This window comes from Sciurus carolinensis, chromosome 2, assembly GCF_902686445.1.
Source record: "Sciurus carolinensis chromosome 2, mSciCar1.2, whole genome shotgun sequence".
Lineage (NCBI taxonomy): Eukaryota > Metazoa > Chordata > Mammalia > Rodentia > Sciuridae > Sciurus > Sciurus carolinensis.
In genome coordinates, this window is record NC_062214.1 from 84,611,630 (window position 1) to 84,630,805 (window position 19,176).

The 19,176-nt window shown below is 45.2% G+C and overlaps 1 protein-coding gene across 1 annotated transcript in view; it reads right to left on the bottom strand.

Moving 5' to 3' along the window:
- Window positions 1-18,651, bottom strand: part of Thsd4 (thrombospondin type 1 domain containing 4) — a 590,727-nt gene extending 572,076 nt beyond the window's left edge. The window contains exon 1 of the mRNA XM_047539595.1: window positions 18,404-18,651. The gene's annotated coding sequence lies outside the window, so the exon portion shown is untranslated. The remainder of the gene's footprint in view (window positions 1-18,403) is intronic.
- Between the last annotated feature and the right edge of the window lie 525 nt (window positions 18,652-19,176).

Genomic DNA, 19,176 nt, shown 5'->3' on the forward strand with positions numbered 1-19,176 from the left:
TTCTCAGCAGCACATGGATCCTTCTCTAAAATAGACCATATTTTATGCCACAAAGCTACTGTTAGCAAATACAAGAAGATAGAGATACTATCTTGTACTCTATCAGGTCATAATGGATTGAAATTAGAAATAAATGACAGAATAAAAAACAGAAACTTCTCCAATACCTGGAGATTAAATAATACACTATTATATGATGAATGGATAACAGAAGACATCAGGAGGGAAATAAAAAAATTCTTAGAAGTAAACGAGAACAAAGATACATCATATCAAAATCTCTGGGACACTATGAAAGCAGTATTTAGAGGAAGATTTATTTCATGGGGCGCATTCAAAAAAAGAAGTAGAAATCAACAAATAAACGACTTAACACTACAGCTCAAAGCAATAGAAAAAGAAGAGCAGACCAATACCAAAAGTAGTAGAAGACAGGAAATAGTTAAAATCAGAGCCGAAATCAACGAAATTGAAACAAAAGAAACAATTGGAAAAATTAACAAAATAAATAGTTGGTTCTTTGAAAAAATAAATAAAATTGATAAACCCTTAGCCTCACTAACAAAGAGAAAGAGGGAGAAAACTCAAATTACTAAAATTCGGAATGAACAAGGAAACATCACAACAGACACGAGTGAAATACAAAACATAATTAGAAGCTATTTCGAAAATCTATACTCCAACAAAACAGAAAACCTCGAAGACATCAACAAATTTCTAGAGACATATGAATTACCTAAACTGAACGGGGAGGACATACACAACTTAAATAAACCAATCTCAAGCAATGAAATAGAAGAGGTCATCAAAAGCCTACCAACAAAGAAAAGTCCGGGACCAGATGGGTTCTCAGCCGAGTTCTACAAAACCTTTAAAGAAGAGCTCATTCCAGTACTCCTCAAACTATTCCATGAAATAGAAGAGGAGGGAACCCTACCAAACTCGTTCTATGAAGCCAATATCACCCTGATACCTAAACCAGACAGAGACACATCGAGGAAAGAAAATTTCAGACCAATATCCTTAATGAACATCAACGCAAAAATTCTCAACAAAATTTTACCAAATCGCATAAAAATATATATTAAAAAGATAGTGCACCACGATCAAGTGGGTTTTATCCCAGGGATGCAAGGTTGGTTCAACATTCAGAAATCAATAAATGTCATTCACCATATCAACAGACTTAAAGTTAAGAATCACATGATTATTTCAATAGATGCAGAAAAAGCATTTGATAAAATACAGCATCCCTTCATGCTCAAAACACTAGAAAAAATTGGGGTAGTGGGAACATTCCTAAACATTATAAAGGCAATCTACGCTAAGCCCATGGCTAATATCATTCTAAATGGTGAAAAACTGAAAGCGTTCCCCCTAAAAACTGGAACAAGGCAGGGATGCCCTCTTTCACCACTTCTATTCAACATCGTCCTTGAGACTCTAGCCAGAGCAATTAGACAAACCAAAGAAATTAAAGGGATACGAATAGGAAAAGAAGAACTCAAACTATCCCTGTTCGCTGATGACATGATTATATATTTAGAGGAACCTGGACATTCCACCAGAAAACTTTTAGAACTCATAAGTGAATTCAGTAAAGTAGCAGGTTACAAGATCAATGCTCATAAATCCAATGCATTTTTATACATAAGTGATGAATCTTCAGAAAGAGAACTTAGGAAAACTACCCCATTCACAATAGCATCAAAAAAAAAATAAAATACTTGGGAATCAATCTCACAAAAGAGGTGAAAGACCTCTACAAGGAGAACTACAGAACACTAAAGAAAGAAATTCAAGAAAACCTTAGAAGATGGAAAGATCTCCCATGTTCCTGGATAGGCAGAATTAATATTGTCAAAATGGCTATACTACCTAAAGTGCTATACAGATTCAATGCAATTCCAATTAAAATCCCAATGATGTACCTTGCAGAAATAGAGCAAGCAATTATGAAATTCATCTGGAAGAATAAAAAACCTAGAATAGCTAAAGCAATCCTCAGTAGCAAGAGTGAAGCAGGGGGTATCGCAATACCAGATCTTCAACTCTACTACAAAGCAATAGTAACAAAAACGGAATGGTATTGGTACCAAAATAGACAGGTAGATCAATGGTACAGAATAGAGGACATGGACACAAACCCAAATAAATACAATTTTCTCATACTAGACAAAGGTTTCAACAATATGCAATGGAGAAAAGATAGCCTCTTCAACAAATGGTGCTGGGAAAACTGGAAAATCATATGCAATAGAATGAAATTAAACCCCTATCTCTCACCCTACACAAAACTCAACTCAAAATGGATCAAGGACCTCGGAATCAGACCAGAGACCCTGCATCTCATAGAAGAAAAAGTAGGTCCAAATCTTCAACTTGTTGGCTTAGGATCAGACTTCCTTAACAGGACTCCCATAGCACAAGAAATAAAAGCAAGAATCAACAACTGGGATAGATTCAAACTAAAAAGCTTTCTCTCAGCAAAGGAAACTATCAGTAATATGAAGAGAGAGCCTACAGAGTGGGAGAATATCTTTGCCAACCATACTTCAGATAGAGCGCTAATTTCCAGAATCTATAAAGAACTCAAAAAACTCTACACGAAGAATACAAATAATCCAATCAACAAATGGGCTAAGGAAATGAACAGACACTTCACAGAAGAAGATGTACAAACAATCAACAGATATATGAAAAAATGTTCAACATCCCTAGTAAAAAGGGAAATGCAAATCAAATCTACCCTAAGATTTCATCTCACCCCAATTAGAATGGCGATTATCAAGAACACAAGGAACAATAGGTGTTGGAGAGGATGTGGGGAAAAAGGTACACTCATACATTGCTGGTGGGGTTGCAAATTAGTGCAGCCACTCTGGAAAGCAGTGTGGAGATTCCTCAGAAAGCTTGGAATGGAAACACCATTTCACCCAGCTATCCCACTCCTTGGCCTATACCCAAAGGACTTAAAATCAGCATACTACAGAGATACAGCCACATCAATGTTCATTGCTGCTCAATTCACCATAGCCAGATTGTGGAACCAACCTAGATGCCCCTCAATTGATGAATGGATAAAGAAACTGTGACATATATATACAATGGAATATTACTCCGCAATGAAGAATGATAAAATTATGGCATTTGCAGGCAAATGGATGAAATTGGAGAATATCATGCTAAGTGAGATAAGCCAATCTCAAAAAACTAAAGGACGAATGATCTTGCTGATAAGCGAATGAGGACATATAATGGGGGGTGGGAGGGGTTAGCATTAGGTTTAGGGTTAGGTTTAGGGTTAGGGATAAGGAGAGTGGTAAGAATGAAGGAAAGAAGGACTGTATAGAGGGGAAAGAGGGGTGGGAGGGGTGGGGGGGAAGGAAAAAAAATAATCAAACATCATTGCCCTATGTAAACGTATGATTACACAAATGGTATGCCTTGACTCTATGTACAAATAGAGAAACAACATGTATCCCATTTGTATACAATTAAAAAAAAATAGTCAAAATATATGAAAAACTCAAAAAGTCTATTGCAAAAAGAGAAAAATAATAGGCAAGGGACCTGAGTAGACGCTTCTCAAAAAAAAAAAAAATACAAATGGTCAAGAGATACATGGAAAAATGCTGAACATTGTTAATTTAGGAAAAACATTAAAACCATGATGATATGTCATTCATACCTGTCAGAATGGTTATTATCAAAAAAACTCCAGTCAGAATGGGAATTATCAAGAATACAAGCAACAATAAATGATGAAAAGGTACACTCATACATTGTTGGTGGGAATGGAAATTAGTGCAATCATGGAAAGCTGTATGGAGATTCCTCAGAACACTTGGAATGGAACCACTACTTGACACAGCTATACCACTTCTTAATTTATACCCAAAGGACTTAAAAAATCAGCATACTATAATGATGCAGACACATCAATGTTTATAGTAACTCAATTCACAATAAATAAACTATGGAACCAACCTAGGTATCTCCAACAGATGAATGAATAAAGAAAATGTGATATATATACACAATGAAATATTACTCAGCCTTAAAGAAGAATGAAATTGTGGCATTTGCTGGTAAATGAATGGAGCTGGAGAATATCATGCTAAGCGAAATAAGCCAATCCCAGAAAAACTAAAGGCCAAATGTTTTCTCTGATATGCAGATGCTATTCACAATAAAGGTGAGGGGCAAGGGAAGAATAGAGGTACTTTGGATTAGACAGAGAGGAGGGAAGAGAGGGGAGGGGGAATGGGGGTATGAAGGATAGTAGAATGAATTGGAATATATATGCATATAAGATTACATGACTGGTATAATTCTACATCATGTACAACCAGAAGAATGAGAAGTTATACTCCATTTATGTATGATGTGTCAAAGTGCATTCCACTGTCATGTTTAACTAATTAGAACAAATTTTAAAAACAAGAAAAAAAAAAAAACACTGAAGATCAAAAGTATTGGCTAGGATATTGTTTTAGTCAGCTTTTTCCCTGCTGTGACTAAAAGACCCAACCAGCACAGTTGTAGAGGAGGAAAAGTTTATTTGGCGACTCACGGTTTCAGAGGTCTCAGTCCGGGTTTCCAAGATGGAGGACTAGAAGGGAGGCTGTGTTCCTTGTCACTCCGTAACTCCTATTTCAAGTCGAGGATATCTGTTTCTTGGTGAGGCAGTTTTTGCTGCTTATCGATCCCCTGCTGTTTACCCCATTTGTCTGCTGTGATCACCTGCAGTCTGCCAGCATATCAACGCCTTTTTTGAGTGCAGATTGCTCACTGGCAGGCGCCTATCATCCGCCATTTGCCTGCCTCTCGCCTGTCCATCGCCTGCCTTACACCTATCCATCACCCGACGCACAAGGTTCACCACCTGATCGTCCAACAACAGTCAGCAAACTGATCGCCGACCACCAGTGGAGCACCAGCTGCCTGCTGTTACCTGGAAGTTCACTGTCACAGTACCTGCAGGTTTGATTACACGTAGCTGCCGCCATCTTGAGACAATAGCCAGGCCCCATAGGACCCCTGGCCGTACTGACTGAGCCCCATCTCCAGGATCCCTCAGCCCGACCGATCACTCCCTGCCTCTGGGGCTCTCACATCGACTGACTGCTCCCTGCCGCCATGACCCCCAGACCAACTGACTGCTCCCTATCACCGGGACCCCAGACCGACTGATTGCACCCGGCCTCCAGGATCCCACAACCCACACCAAACACACCCGACCTCCAGGAACCCTGCCTGACCAACTGCACCCCGCCTCCAGGACCTCCAGCTGACCACGTCCACCCCTGAGCTGCAGCTCCCCATTTGCCAACACATTCGAAGCCAGAGCGGCCATCTTGGATAATCCTGGAAGCCTGAGCTCCGATCTTTGGGTGGAGCAAATCCCATCCTGAGACGCCTGCTGGAGACTTGAAGCTCATTGTCAGGTACCTCTCATGCATCAGGCCACTGAACTCTGGGAGGCTTCATTACTATATGATTGTTATACTGTAGATTTTCTTTTTTCTCCTTATTGAAAATTTTTAAGTTTTTATTTCTTTACTTTTCTTGCTCTCTTTTCCTTTTGTTTACCTGTTCCCCCAGAGTCTCTTTCTCCCTTTTTTACATGCTAACATCCAATTTCTTTTTATTACACTCTCACCCTTTCTATTATCTAGAACTTCTGTATATTCTTTTCTTATCCCATTAACAGCTACATCCTACATCCCTCTGCATCCTCTTTGTCCTCCATTAGAAACTGCAGACCTTATTGCAAATCTGTTTGTTTTACTGAAGATAATATTTGAACTCATTCTGTTTATTATGACAATTTTGTTATTGTCCTCATAGGGGTTATTTGGTCTGGGATTGCATAGTGTCTGAATTGGGCACTGCTAATATTGATCTCCCTTAAAAGAAAGGGTTTTGGAAACCTATAAGGTCACTATAAGCCTATAGGGAGAAATCTGCAATACCCCTGATCTGCATTGCCAGAGGTCTCAGTCCATGGACAGCATGCTCCAATCCTTGGGGCTCGACATAAGGCAAGAACAACATGGTAGAAGAGTATGGCAGAGGGAAGCAGCTCACATGAAGATCAGAAAGCAGAAACTCCACTCCCAGATACAAATACATACCCCAAAGCCATGCCCCCAATGACCCACCTCCTCCAGCCACACCCCACCTGCCTCCAGTTACCATTCAATTAATCCCATCAGGGATCAGTTCACTGATTAGTTTAAGGCTCTCACAACCTAATCATTTCCCCTCTGGACCCTCTCTTGTTGCCTCACACATGAGTTCTTGGAGGACATCTCACATACAAACCATGTCAGAAATGGAGAAAAGGGAACTTCTGTGCATTATTGGTGGGAATGTGATAATGCACGGCCATTGTGGGAAACTGTATGGAGGTTTCTCAAAAATGAAAAATGGAATTACCTTATGACCCAGTAGCCCTCCTTCTATTTCCCCACAATAGACTTTAATCAGTTTGCTGAGGAGATGTCTGCACCCCTAGGTTCACTGCAGCATTCTTCACAATAGCCATGTTACAGAATCAACCTGGGTCCATCAACAGAGGAATGGAAACAGAAAATGTGGTGCATACACACAAAGGAATTCTATTCAGTCATAGAAAGAAGGAAATTTCTGTCATTTGCAACAACATGGATAGAACTGAATATTATGCTAAGTGTAACAAGCCAGGCATAGAAAGACAAATACATGTTTTCACTTATAAAATAATTGAACTTGTAGAAGCAGAGAGGAGAATGGCTGTCACTGAGTCCTCAGCATGGCGGCCATGGGAGGTGAGGGCCAAAGAGCACAAAGCCTTAGACAGGAGTAGTAAGCTTTTTATTTTAAGTGTCCCACAGCATGGTGAGGACAGTTAATAATACTCTATTGTACATCTCACAATTACTAAGAGATTACATTTCAGATGTTCTCACTACAAAAAGCAAGACATATTTGAGATAAAGGCCATATTGTTCACTTGCCCACTTTGTATTCATAAACTGTAACATTGCTTTGAACCCATAAATATATATAATCATAAATTGCCATTTTTACAATAAAATTGGTTTTAAGTTTTTAAAAAATATAATTTCAAGAGTTGGGATGTGGCTCAGTGGTAGAGCATTTGCCTGGCACATGGGAGGCCCTAGGTTCAATCCCTTATAATGTAAAAAATCAATAAAATTTCCATTTGCTGAGTCTTTTTTCTTCCATTTCTCAGCTGAAACTTCCTTTTCATTTGTTTCACGCATATTCACAGTTGCTCACTGAAGCATAGTTATGGTGGCAGCTGTAAAATCTTTGTCAGGTGACTCTCACAACTCTGTCATCCAGTATCGGCATCCATTGTCTTTCCTCCTTCAGCTGGAGAACTTCCTGGTTCTCCTGTGGTGACTGAGTTTCTACTGGAACCTGGGTATTTTTGATTCTGTGTTGTGAGCTCTAGGTCTTCTTTAACCTTCCACTCTAGCCGAAGTCCTCTGACACTGCTCTAGCAGAGGCAGGGAACTTTCTCATTGTGGCCAGATGGGGACAAAAGGCCATATTCTCCATTTGGTCTCCACTGGCACCAGAGAAGGAAAGAGGAGCCCATCACCTTTCTGGGCAGAGGTATGGGTTCCAGGTCCCCCGCAGGCCTCCACTGGCATCATGGGGGGAATCTAAGTGGGATGCCTTGTTATTGCTGGGTAAGAATCCTAACAGTTCATGAGGCCCCCTCTGGTCACCCCAATGGGGAAGGAAGAGACATTTTATTGCCCTTGTTTGAGAGTGGAGGTCCAGGCTTCCTGCATGCTTCAACTGAGAAATGAGCACTTGGAAATGTTCTAGCCTATCACTGTTCATTTAAGAATGAGAAATTAGTGACCCAGAGATGAGCAATGGCCATATGGCAAATTAGTGCCCAAGTCAGGACTCGACATTCATGCCCTTGGCTCCAAGACCACTTGTCCATAAACCAAAGAGCTCCCAGCCCACAGGAGGAATGCCAGCCCCCACCCAACATAATAATGAAAACTCAGTGGCCAAAGGATAGCAGCTGCCTCCCTTCACATCCTGCCAGACCCCAGGCCAGAAAGCACACATGGCTGCGTGCCATCACCCCCTAAACAACACAAACACACGTCTGCTCGAGACGGGCCTTCCATCCAACACACACAGCAAAAGCAGGCTCTCGGGCCAAGAACCACAGCATCACAGTCACCTTCGGGGCTGGTGGTCTTCCATCTGGAGAGGATCCTGGCTTTCCTTCCGCTGGAATCCCTGAGACCAAGATACACCCAGGAGCTGTGGAACTCAGAGCAGCCAGCAGGCCAGGCGCCCTCCTCCTGGCTGCGAGCTGGGTCTGCACCCAGCGGGAGTCGCCTTCCTTGGACCCGGGGCCTCTCCTCTGGCCCCGGCCACCAGGCTCAGCACAGTGCTGCTTATTCTCTAGTAAGGGAAAGCTGGTGACCCCAAAGGGGAAACTCTGCTTTCTAACAGTCTTTGTTTTTGTTTCCATTTAAAAAGGTTAGTGACTTTATTGCATGTGGAAAGAACCAAAGTCACAATTTCAAAGAGGCTCAGCATGTTTTGGAGCTGACCAAATACACAGAACTTTGAAATGGGGGGATAGGGAAAGGAATAAAAGGAACAAAAGTTTATTCCACATTCACCGTGTGCCAGATACACACTTTGGTGCCCCCCTGTGCCCTCCCCTAGCTTTCACAATAAAAATTCCAGCCAGATTCAAGTTCCAAGCTCCTTACCATAGGCCATCAGACTGTTGGGAATTAGTCAGAGTTGCTGGACTCCAGGATGGCACAGAATAATAAACAAGCGTAGGAATACTGTTTGAAACATGAACTAGAATGACATGCAATGAAGTCCTCCCTCTGTATCCTCAGAATTGGTTCCAGGAGCCCCACAGATACAAGACTCCATGGATGCTCAAATCTCTTATATAAAAGGGGGTTATATTTGCATATAACCTATGTATATCCTCCTGTGTGCTTTAGACCATCTCTAAATTGCTTATAATACCTAATTTAATGTAAATGCTACATAAATGATTGTTACACTGTATTGTTAGGGGATAAAGACAATAAAAAAGTGGAAAAGTATGTATATGCTCAGTACAGATGCAATTTTTTTTAACAAATATTTTCAATACCCAGTTGGTTGAAACTGCAGAATTTGCAGATACACAGGTTGACAATATTAATAAAGTCAGGGGATGCCAAATTTTTTAAATAATATTTTTAAATAAATTATTTAAATTTTTTAATTCATTAAACTACCTATGTAAGGAATTACAAACTGTGTTAAAGCGATTACCTATGTTGGTATTTTGCAGACTGGTAATCCCACAATCTTTTGCTAGAACTTATAAATTGAGCTATACTCTCATGAGCACTGGAATCTCTGTGATTTTGTTAATTCTTGGGATAGTTTAACACTCATTCTTATAATTTAAAATAATTTCCAAATACTATTGTCACTGAGACCAAGCATCAATAAACTTGCCTGTGGGGCAAACCTGACCCATCACAGGTTTTTATCACATTTTCAAATGGTTGAATAAAAATCAAGAGGAGAAGTATATTTTACGGAATGTGAAAATAATGCCACAATGATGAAATGAGATTTGTAGTGTCCATAAATAAAGTTTTATTGGAACACATAAATGCCTGTTCATTTATGGACTGTCTGCGGCTTCTTCCTGCTCAAAAGGCAGAGCTGATTAGTTGCAACGGGGACCACACAGCCCGCAAAGCCGAAAGGTGAACTCTCTGGCCCTTGGCAAAAAAAAAAAATCTGCCGACCCCTGATCTAGACAGTCCATCAAATGGTGGTGCTGGTGCCAGATGAAAAACACGCTGGGACAATGGTGATGACGACGACAGACACAGCCAAGGAACCATCACATTATACAGAGGGGCAATTTATGAGGGAGCCCACTGTGGCACTTTAGAGGCTCTGCTGACAAGACGAGAAGCAACATTAGAGCAAAACGATGCATTCGGAGACCGTGCCACGCATGCGGGCCTGCTTTGCATCTATTCTGTGGGGAAAATGGTCTGAATTATGAGAGATCTGAATTCTGTGAGGTCTTCAAGAATGTAGCCCTCCCATAAAACACCCGGCTGGGCTGGGGCTGGGCTGGGGCTGGGCTCAGTGGAAGAGCACTTGCCTAGCGTGTGTGAGGCGCTGGCTTCCATCCTCAGCACCGCATGTAAATGAATAAAATAAAGGTCCTTTGACAACTAAAAAAAATTAAAACACAGAACACAACTGGCTTCTGCTTCCTTTCTCCTGTCCCTCTCCTATGCCATTTCCTCCCTGTGGATTGTGGGCCCACTCGAGTCTCTTTGAATTCCCACCAATCTGAGTCCTGTGCCCTTCCTCTGAGTCCCCCAGGCTCTCTGCTGGATAATCTTTATCAGAGTGACTTTCCTGTCACCTGCCTCCTCCTAAGGCTGTAAGCACTTCTTCCTCCAAGGCAAGAACACCTCTTCTTCATCTGTAAGATGGACAGAAGTTCTAGCGCTCACTAAGGTGTAAACAGTAGGCACTTCGTGTCTGCTAGGGACCGGATAAGCGTCCTCCTTGTTAAAAGCTTGGATCACAGTCTGTGGCACTACGGGGAGGGGAGGGACCCTTTAACAGGAGGGACCTAGTAGTTAGGCCACTGGGGGTATGTCCTAAAGGGGATATTTGGACCCTGGCTCCTTTTTCTCTCTTTCTCATTGGTTCTCGGCCACCATGAGGTGACCAGCCTCCTCTTTCCTATGCTCCTACCATATATATGATGGTGCCACGGGCCCAAAGCAACAGGACCAAGCAACAATAGACTGAAGCCTCTGAAACTGTGAGCTCAAAGGAAACTTTCCTCCCTAAGTTGATATCCTCAGAGTTTGACTTGGTTTGGTTTTACAGTGATGGGAAGCTAACAGCATGACGGTAGGAATGAGCCAACACTGTACAGACACTACCTTCGCTACTTCCTGTAGTAGGTACAAAGATTATCAGCCCACTTCACACACGAGGAGATGACTCAACAAGGTCAGACGAGCAGCAGCCAGGACTGGGATGCACACACTTTACCAGGCACTGGCTGTCACCTGAGGCACAGTGGGGGCTGGGACGAAGCCTGAGTGACAGGACACACAGCCAAGCCCATACAGAGCCGCCACTGCTGATGGGTGCGACTGCAGAAGCTAAGACCTTCCACTTCAAGGGACCTCTGGGAACATGGATGCAGCTTCCTTCTATGAACTCAGAAACCCTCACCCCGTGGCACTTCTTACATCCCGGGCTAAGAGGGAGGTGTTGAGTTCCTCCAACCTGAGTCTGAAAGAACAGTAACCAACAGGGAAGGAGAGGTTGGTTGGCAGCTAACACCTGTTCTGTTTCCGGTACACTCGAGCGCAGGCCTCCAGGTGCATGTTCTCTGCCAACCCGTGAGCAGCTCCTGCTTTTGACCTGGTGATCACGTGGCCTCAAACAGAATTTCCAAAATGGAACATCACATCAGAAATGGAAAAACAGCAGCAAACTCAACGCTCATGTTGATGGTACTAATTCTCAGATTAGGAAAAAACTAGAAACAACCCAGATCCCTATCAGAGGGCAGGGAAGAGCTAAGGGAACTGTGGAGAGTGAATGATGAGCAGCAGTATGCTTAAAAAATGACTAGGTCAAACAACAATAATAGGTGTTGGCGAGAATGTGGGGAAAAAAACACACTTTTACATTGCTGGTGGGATTGCAAATCAATGCAGCCACTCTGGAAAGCAGTATGGAGATTCCTTAGAAAACTCAGAATGGACCCACCTTTTGACCTAGCTATCCTGCTCCTTGGCCTATACCCAAAGGACTTAAAATCAGCATACTACAGTGATGCAGCCACATCAATGTTTATAGAAGCTCAATTCACAATAGCTAGATTGTGAACCAACCTGGATGCCTTTCAATAGATAAATAGATAAAGAAACTGTGGTATATATACACAATGGAATATTATTCAGCCATAAAGAATAATATTATGGCATTTGCAGATAAATGGATGGAATTGGAAAATATCATGTTAGTGAAATAAGCCAATCCCCAAAAATTAAAGCCCAAATATTCTCCCTGATTACTGGATGATAATATATAATGGGGGAGGTAGGGTGGGAGGTGAGAGAAGAATGGAAGAACTTCAGATTATGTAGAGGGAAATGAGAGGGAGGGGTATGAAAAATGATGGAATGAGACAGACAACATTACCCTATGTACATGTATGATTGCATGAATGGTATGAATCTACATCATGCACAACCATAGAAATGAAATGATGACCCCGTTTGTGTACAATGAATCAAAATGAAGTCTATAAAATATATATATATATATATATATATATATATATATATATATGACTAGGTCAAATGTAGGCAAGGTTTACACAAAACCATATTAGGTTAAAAGATAACTATGCACATGTTAAGTTAAAATATAACCATGTATCAAGGAGAAAACGACACTATAAGGCAGTTGGTGTATTATTCACATATGTAAAAAGAAAGGTTTATTTTGTTACTGAGGAACTCACTGATTTGCTAGTTCCCCCAGAGTACCTGTTTTAGAGTAGGATGACAGAGTTCAAACATTACTCTGATATCTACTTGCTCTAGCTCACACAGATTGAAGAGAAAATTATATAAATTCTCACAGATAAACCCAAGCACTTGACATGGAGCTCTGCGATTGGTAGCTTTCTCCCTCAGCTGGCCAGAAGACCCTCTGAAATTCAAGCAGAGTAAAATCTTGGGTCTCAACCAAATCATTGCTAAGTTAAGCAGGCCTAGGTGCCAGCCAGTCTGCTGGACACTAAGTGGAGCTGGTGGGTCAGCACCCACCATGTAATGAGACTTCAAATTCACAGCCACTGCTCTGCCCTCCCCAACCAGCCCAGGCTCACAGATGACACTCACTACAGGATCTCAAAAGGGCCTCATGTCCACTGTCAGGTTTGACCCTCCTATCAACCACTAGTTGAGTGTAACTCTTATCAGCTGCAATACAGGATGAAGAAGGGGAACGCAGATAAACCAGAAAATGGGCAGACCTGGGATCTGCTCCAGGTCAGGCTCTCCACTGCTCCTAATTTTACAGTCTTTACCCTCATCCACTTCCCTTGGGGTTGCTGGGTCATAGCAAAGCTAGCAATGCACAGAGCTGGTGCAGAATCAGCCTGTGCCACCAGAAGTTCAGGCAGATGTCACTATCCAGCCCACCAGCAATCTGCCTGTCTGGCATGGAGGCAGGGGCCAGGGGCCAGGGTGGTGTAATCAAAAGGGCAGCAGGAGGTCACCAAGCCTGCAGCAGAAGGAGGAGCCAGAATTCAAGGCATGTAGGGTCAGGGGTCAAACAAGTAAGATCAATCAGAGTTAAGTCATGGATTCACCCAAAGCAAGCCTCAGAGGCCTGCAGACGAGCTGTTTTGCATCCTCTGCAAGAGATGATTCTGGGATTCAAATGGAGAGGCAAGGAAAAGATAGCTAACATTCAAGTGCCACTTGAAATGCCTGAGACTCCTTTTAAGCATTTTACATTCTCATGAACCTCACCCAGGGTATTCAGTATTTTCACCTTCATTTAATGGATGGAAAATTACAACATATTAGTCAAGGAAATTGCTGGAACCTAGGCTTGAACTCAGGGAGCCGGTTGGGCAGGGCAGTCACACGGGCACCACTGAGTCGGGCCTGACCTGGAGAGGAGGCAGGTCAGGACCAGGAGAGGATGTCCAGCCAGGACCAGACGCCCTCCCCTACCTTCCTTCAGATGACAAGCGGTGCGAGGAGCAGCATTTGGGGGGGGGGGGGAGTACATTTGGCAAGTACAAACTTGTAACTTGCTGATATGATCGGAAGTTTTCCAAGAAGGAAGCGAGGTAGGGCAGCCTCCCAGCAGGCCCTTTAGCCATGGTCACAGGAAATTAATCTTCTTCTCTCTCCTGACCGTACCTCTCAGAAAAATGGTTCAGTCAAAGACATGGCTCGTGACCACCCCCGCTCGGCAATCACAGGGCTGCATCCCTGTCGTATATCAAAGAAGATGCTCCCTCGCCTCAGATACCTGCAGGTAATTCCCCTGCCGTTTCCCTGCTGGGCTCAGAGGGCTATGGCCTAAAGGGTTAACATCTCATTTCCTCTCTTCTTTCAAGCCTTAATCCCCATCCTGAGCTGGGCACATTCCAAGCCCACCTGGAGCAGGTCAAGACGAGCTCCCAGCCCATGGCTGGCCCTTCATTTCCCCTGGCAGGAGATTAGATGAGGCGCCCATTAATCACTCATTACTTTGGTCCTCCCTGCTGGCCAGGCCTTGGGCAACTGGCCAAGAAGCCCAGAGGGTGGGGCAGTCTGCCTGCTGCCCACCCCACTGTGTGCCGCCTGATGCCACCCTTCCAGGACAAGACACAGAGAGGCACAAGTCTGTCTCACTGCCCTGTGGATCATGGAACACACCCAAGAAGCATGGGGCTCGGGGCTACTGCCTAAGGGATCAGAAAGGTCCACTAGAGAACACTCCATGTGTTGGGCCCTCCGCTGAAAGACGAGGTGAAGGGAACAGGAGCAAGCAGGAGATCCTCTTCCAGGATGACTACGCATCGGCAAGGAAAACAGCTCTGCCTGTTTCTTAAGTTGTTCCTTATGGAATTTAAAGGGAAACTGGGGACAGGGAGTGGGAAGAGGAGGGGATGTTGCGTAGATAATTATTATTACTGCACAGCTGGCAAGGTTCATTTGCTAGTTTCAAATATAGGATCAAAAAACAGCCTTTCTGACACGATCCCCTGGACTGAGGGGTCTGAAGGGACTGAGATTTCATATATATGTATATATATATATATATATGCATTTTTCTTTAGTAATACATATATTGATATACTGAGTACTGACAGGCTGCCAAGTACTGACCAGTCACAGAGTAGACAAGAATGGTAGGAGGACTGACCCTGACCACTTACTCTGTGCCAAGGTTTTGCCTAAGGCACTGCATATCATTGCACTTCGTCCCATCCAAGCCCCTTGTTACTTGTGGGGAGACAGAGGATGGGGAGGGAGGAGGGCAAAATAAAGGCCTGTTGGATGAGAATCTGTCAATGGCCAGACTCTACTCCGGGGAATGAGAGGAGGGGAGCTAGTATGTCAAGTCCCATCCTATTTGGCAAATCCTGACCACCCCTTCGTGTCCCCAGCAACTTGGGGCTCTCAAACCAAGGCAGCCTGCTCTTTCTCCCTCAGCACTTGCTCAGGCCCCCAAAGAAATTCACAGTGAGTCCCGTGGGGGTGGGCTTAGATGCCTTCTGGTGGGATGAAGGCTGAAGGGAATGTGCTTTGCTTTCAGGACTGAACTGAAGACCCCTTTGACCAAGCAAGAACACCCAGCTTTCCATTGCTCATGCCTTAGAGTCAAGGTCAAGGGCTCTGTTAAAAAGGAAGGTGCCACCTGCAATAAATAGAGGCATCTTAACTCTGCACCTGTCACTAGAACTTCATTTTCAAGACAGCCCAGGGCAACAGTTTCACACCTGAGTTTGATGAAGAATCACCTGAGGCAGCCTTTAAAATGCCAGTTCTCAGGCCCTGACTCCACACTAGAACCTGTTCACTTTTTTCCACCAGATCCTAATTCTGATTTAGACATGGAAAAGTGGGTAGGGAGACACTGTCTTGCAACATTTAGATTAGTAGAGGGGAAATGTGAATGGGCAGTGGGGAGGTACAGCAGAGTAGAAGGCAGATAAGATCAAGATAAAGAGGATGGGAAGCAGAGTGAGGGGTTGGGGCTGGGAAGGGTTGGGCAGCTCTCATTTCAGCAAAGTGGACTTGAGTTAGGCAACATCTGAAATGCCCAGGTGAAAGCTGGCTTTGGTTGGACATTGTCCATACCAGCACGCACGTCTCTGGGCCTTTGTTTCATCTCTTGCTGCTCAGCATACCCCAGGTCTCCCAGTCTTTCCATCTCCTTGAACTCCTCCTTGGACTGCAAAACCCAGCTGTAACTGACCTACATCCTCCCATGCAGAATCACTTTCTCTCATTCATCTCTGTCTCCTTGATTGAGTACACGTACACACACACACACACACACACACACACACACACACACACACCCTTGATTGCTCTGCAGTTATTTCTTTGCTTCTCTTTCTCCCTCCAGTGGTCATTTATCATCGAGTAGCCTGCCAACTCCATGAGGGCAGTGATGCAGTCTTGTTCACAGTGTAAGCCCCAGCACGCAGTGACAGTCCCTGGCACACGGCAGATGCTCTGAAATAGCTGCTGGAGAAAAATTCGACAGAAATGAATTCTGCGGAGCCATTGTGATGTCATGAGAGGAATGATGTGGTGAAATCAGAATTTTAGGAATATTAATCTGTCAGCATGAAAAAAGATGGATTAAAATGAAGACAGCGACTCGTGGCTGGGAGTCAAGAGGGGAGATTATTACTGTAATTTGGATATGGCTTAAGGTGGGGGCAGGAACAATTCCTTGAGATATCACAAAAGAATGTGGAAGGGACTTTGTGATGAATGAGTTATCAATGTAGGGGACAGTACACCAGTGTTGGGGGCACTCTAACATCAAGGGATTCTTTCTGCAACTGGGATAAAAGTGGTACCCTGGAGAGCAATGTGGGAGACAGAGAGGGACAGGGCAATATCCAGCTTCTCTCTAGGACATTGATTGCATCAAAACAAGCATTCGTAAATAAAGACTAAAACTCCAGGTCAAAATCTCCAACCCTGACCTTACCCCCAAACTCTGGGCTGTATTTTCCGTTCTCTGACAGCTAGTTAAAAATATTTCTTCATAGCACAGGGTGCTAAAAAGAAGATAAGACCAAGCTGGGGCCCTGCCCAGGGCTGGGCACCAAGGGGATCACATGAGTTCTACTGGCCAGCCCTCCCCCCAGGAGGCCCGCACAACTGCTTATTCAGTAGTGGCTCCTATGTTCTGATCACCCAAACTCTTTCTCCAGGCCAGGACCTCTGGGAAATCCCTGCTGCAGCCCTGCAGAGGTTTATAGGAAAGTCCCAGGACTCCCATCTGCTTCCTTGCATTAATTTCAAGGGCTAGGATTTTGTTTTCTAAAGGAATTCAACTATGGTGCCAACAAAAATCTATAGGAATTGAGTAGGACTGTATTTAAGTTACATTCATAAAATGTTTACTCTTTTGTATACTGAAACCAATAAGACCCTATTAAGCCCAGAACTCCATCACCTCCAACTCTATCCAGTCCAAGAATATCAATGTAGCAAAAGACTAATGCAGGTTTCAAAAACTGAGTGAGCTTTAAAAAACATATTTAGACTCTGCCCGGGTGCCTTCAGCTGTGAAAGGAGAGTTGAACAAACTGATTCCTTGGACCCCTCTCGGATATCTACTTCTTATTCCAAATTTCAACAGGCATCCAATGATTGCTTCAGCTACCCAGGTCCAAGGCTTCAGTTCACTTACTCCCAAAGAGGGCATGCACTGTGTGGTGGGGGTGGCAAATGCAGGAAAAGACAGATTCCAGCGTGCTCTTTTACTAGACAGTAGTGGAGGCTGGGGGTCAAGGTGCTGGGTGTGGACTGCTTAAAAATTCACTAGACCCATGAATTTCAGATGCTAAGGGGGCCTGAGAATGCCCTGAAATTCCCTTCCTAATCAGGGCTGATGCTATTTCAAAGAAAAATAAAAATTAACTTCCAGATGTCTAAAACTGCAAGGTGCAAACTGTGCAAAAGCTAATTCTGTGGTGTGACAAGGGGCCGCAGGTATTCGGGCTTCACTTGAGAAAGTGTCCCAAGCTGGCGTAAACAGCCCGTGTACTTAGGCTCCCAGAGGCGCAGCCTTGCAGAGGCTTAGCAGAGACTGACACACGGATCTGAGGCTTTCTAGAAAACAGCTTGGCCGAGGCCCCAAGCTGGAGCCCCAGGCGCGAGGAAGCGAGGCTGGGGTGGGGGACGCACCGGCAGCGTGTATATTCGCAGATCCCCCTCCGACCCGACACAGGGAGCTTCATGCCCCACCCCGAGGACGCCAAGTCTGCCAGTCCCTAGACTTTCGGAGTCAAGAGGGTGGAGGGGTAAGTGAGGGCTCCCAGGCTGATCTAGACTCCCGAGAAGGGACAAGAAGGATAGAAGCAGGCGCAGCCGTCGGCACGGACCCGGCGCGCACTGGCTTCCCAACCCGGAGTGGGCGCAGTCCCGCGGGACGCCAGACACACCCACTGCGCCCGGCCGCCCACGCCAGTCCCCCTGTAGGCCAGCGGGCGCCGGGCTAGGGCAGCTGCCGGGCCGGGCCGGGCCGGGCCGCGCGGGCGGCGCGCAGGGAGCGCTGGGCGCGCGGCTCTGCTCACCTGGCGGTCCGCGTCCGGAGCGGCCAGCGGCCGCCTAGCCTCGCCTCGCCCCCGCGTGGTTCCCGGCGCCGGGCAGCCTCAAGCACCAACGCATGGACGGCCGCCCCCGCCGCCCCGCTCCCGCCCTCCACGGGCTCCCGCTGCGCCCCGATTCCGTGTCGGGCTGCGCGGGCGGCCAGCGTCTGGGGCGCGCGCCGACAGCTCTGGCTTGGAGTTTGCGATCGGGAAAGCGGGATCCGCGCTCCCTGGATCCCTCCTCCCTCCCCCACTCCCGGCCTCCCGCTGTCATCTGGAGACGCTCCTGCCGCCCCCTGGCGGCAGTCTCGGGAAGGACCGGCCCCCATTCCACCCCTGAGACCCCAGAGGGTTCGTCTTAGACCGTGAAGGAGATGGATCGCTCAGCTGGACAGGAGGCATCATCCAGTAGAGGGGAGGACCATCTAAACAGAGCTATGAAGGCAGGACGTGGCGATCGTGGGAAGGAGACAGGTCCGGGCTGGCCAGGACCGTCTCAGGGAGGAGAGGTAGAGGACAGCAGAGACCAGGAGGTAGGTTAGGGCCAAAGAGTGGAAGGTTTGGATTCCCCCTTAATCTTATCCAGAGATTTGTTGGGAGCCATTGAAGGACCCAGGCACAGGAGAGGGGCAAGGGCATCCTTGAATTTTGGGACAGTCATTCTGGCTGCAACAGAATGGGGCTGAGGTCGAAGTACACAGTTGGTGAGGAAAGCTTTGCTGTAAACCAGAGCAGAGAAGATGGGCCCGTGAAGAAGG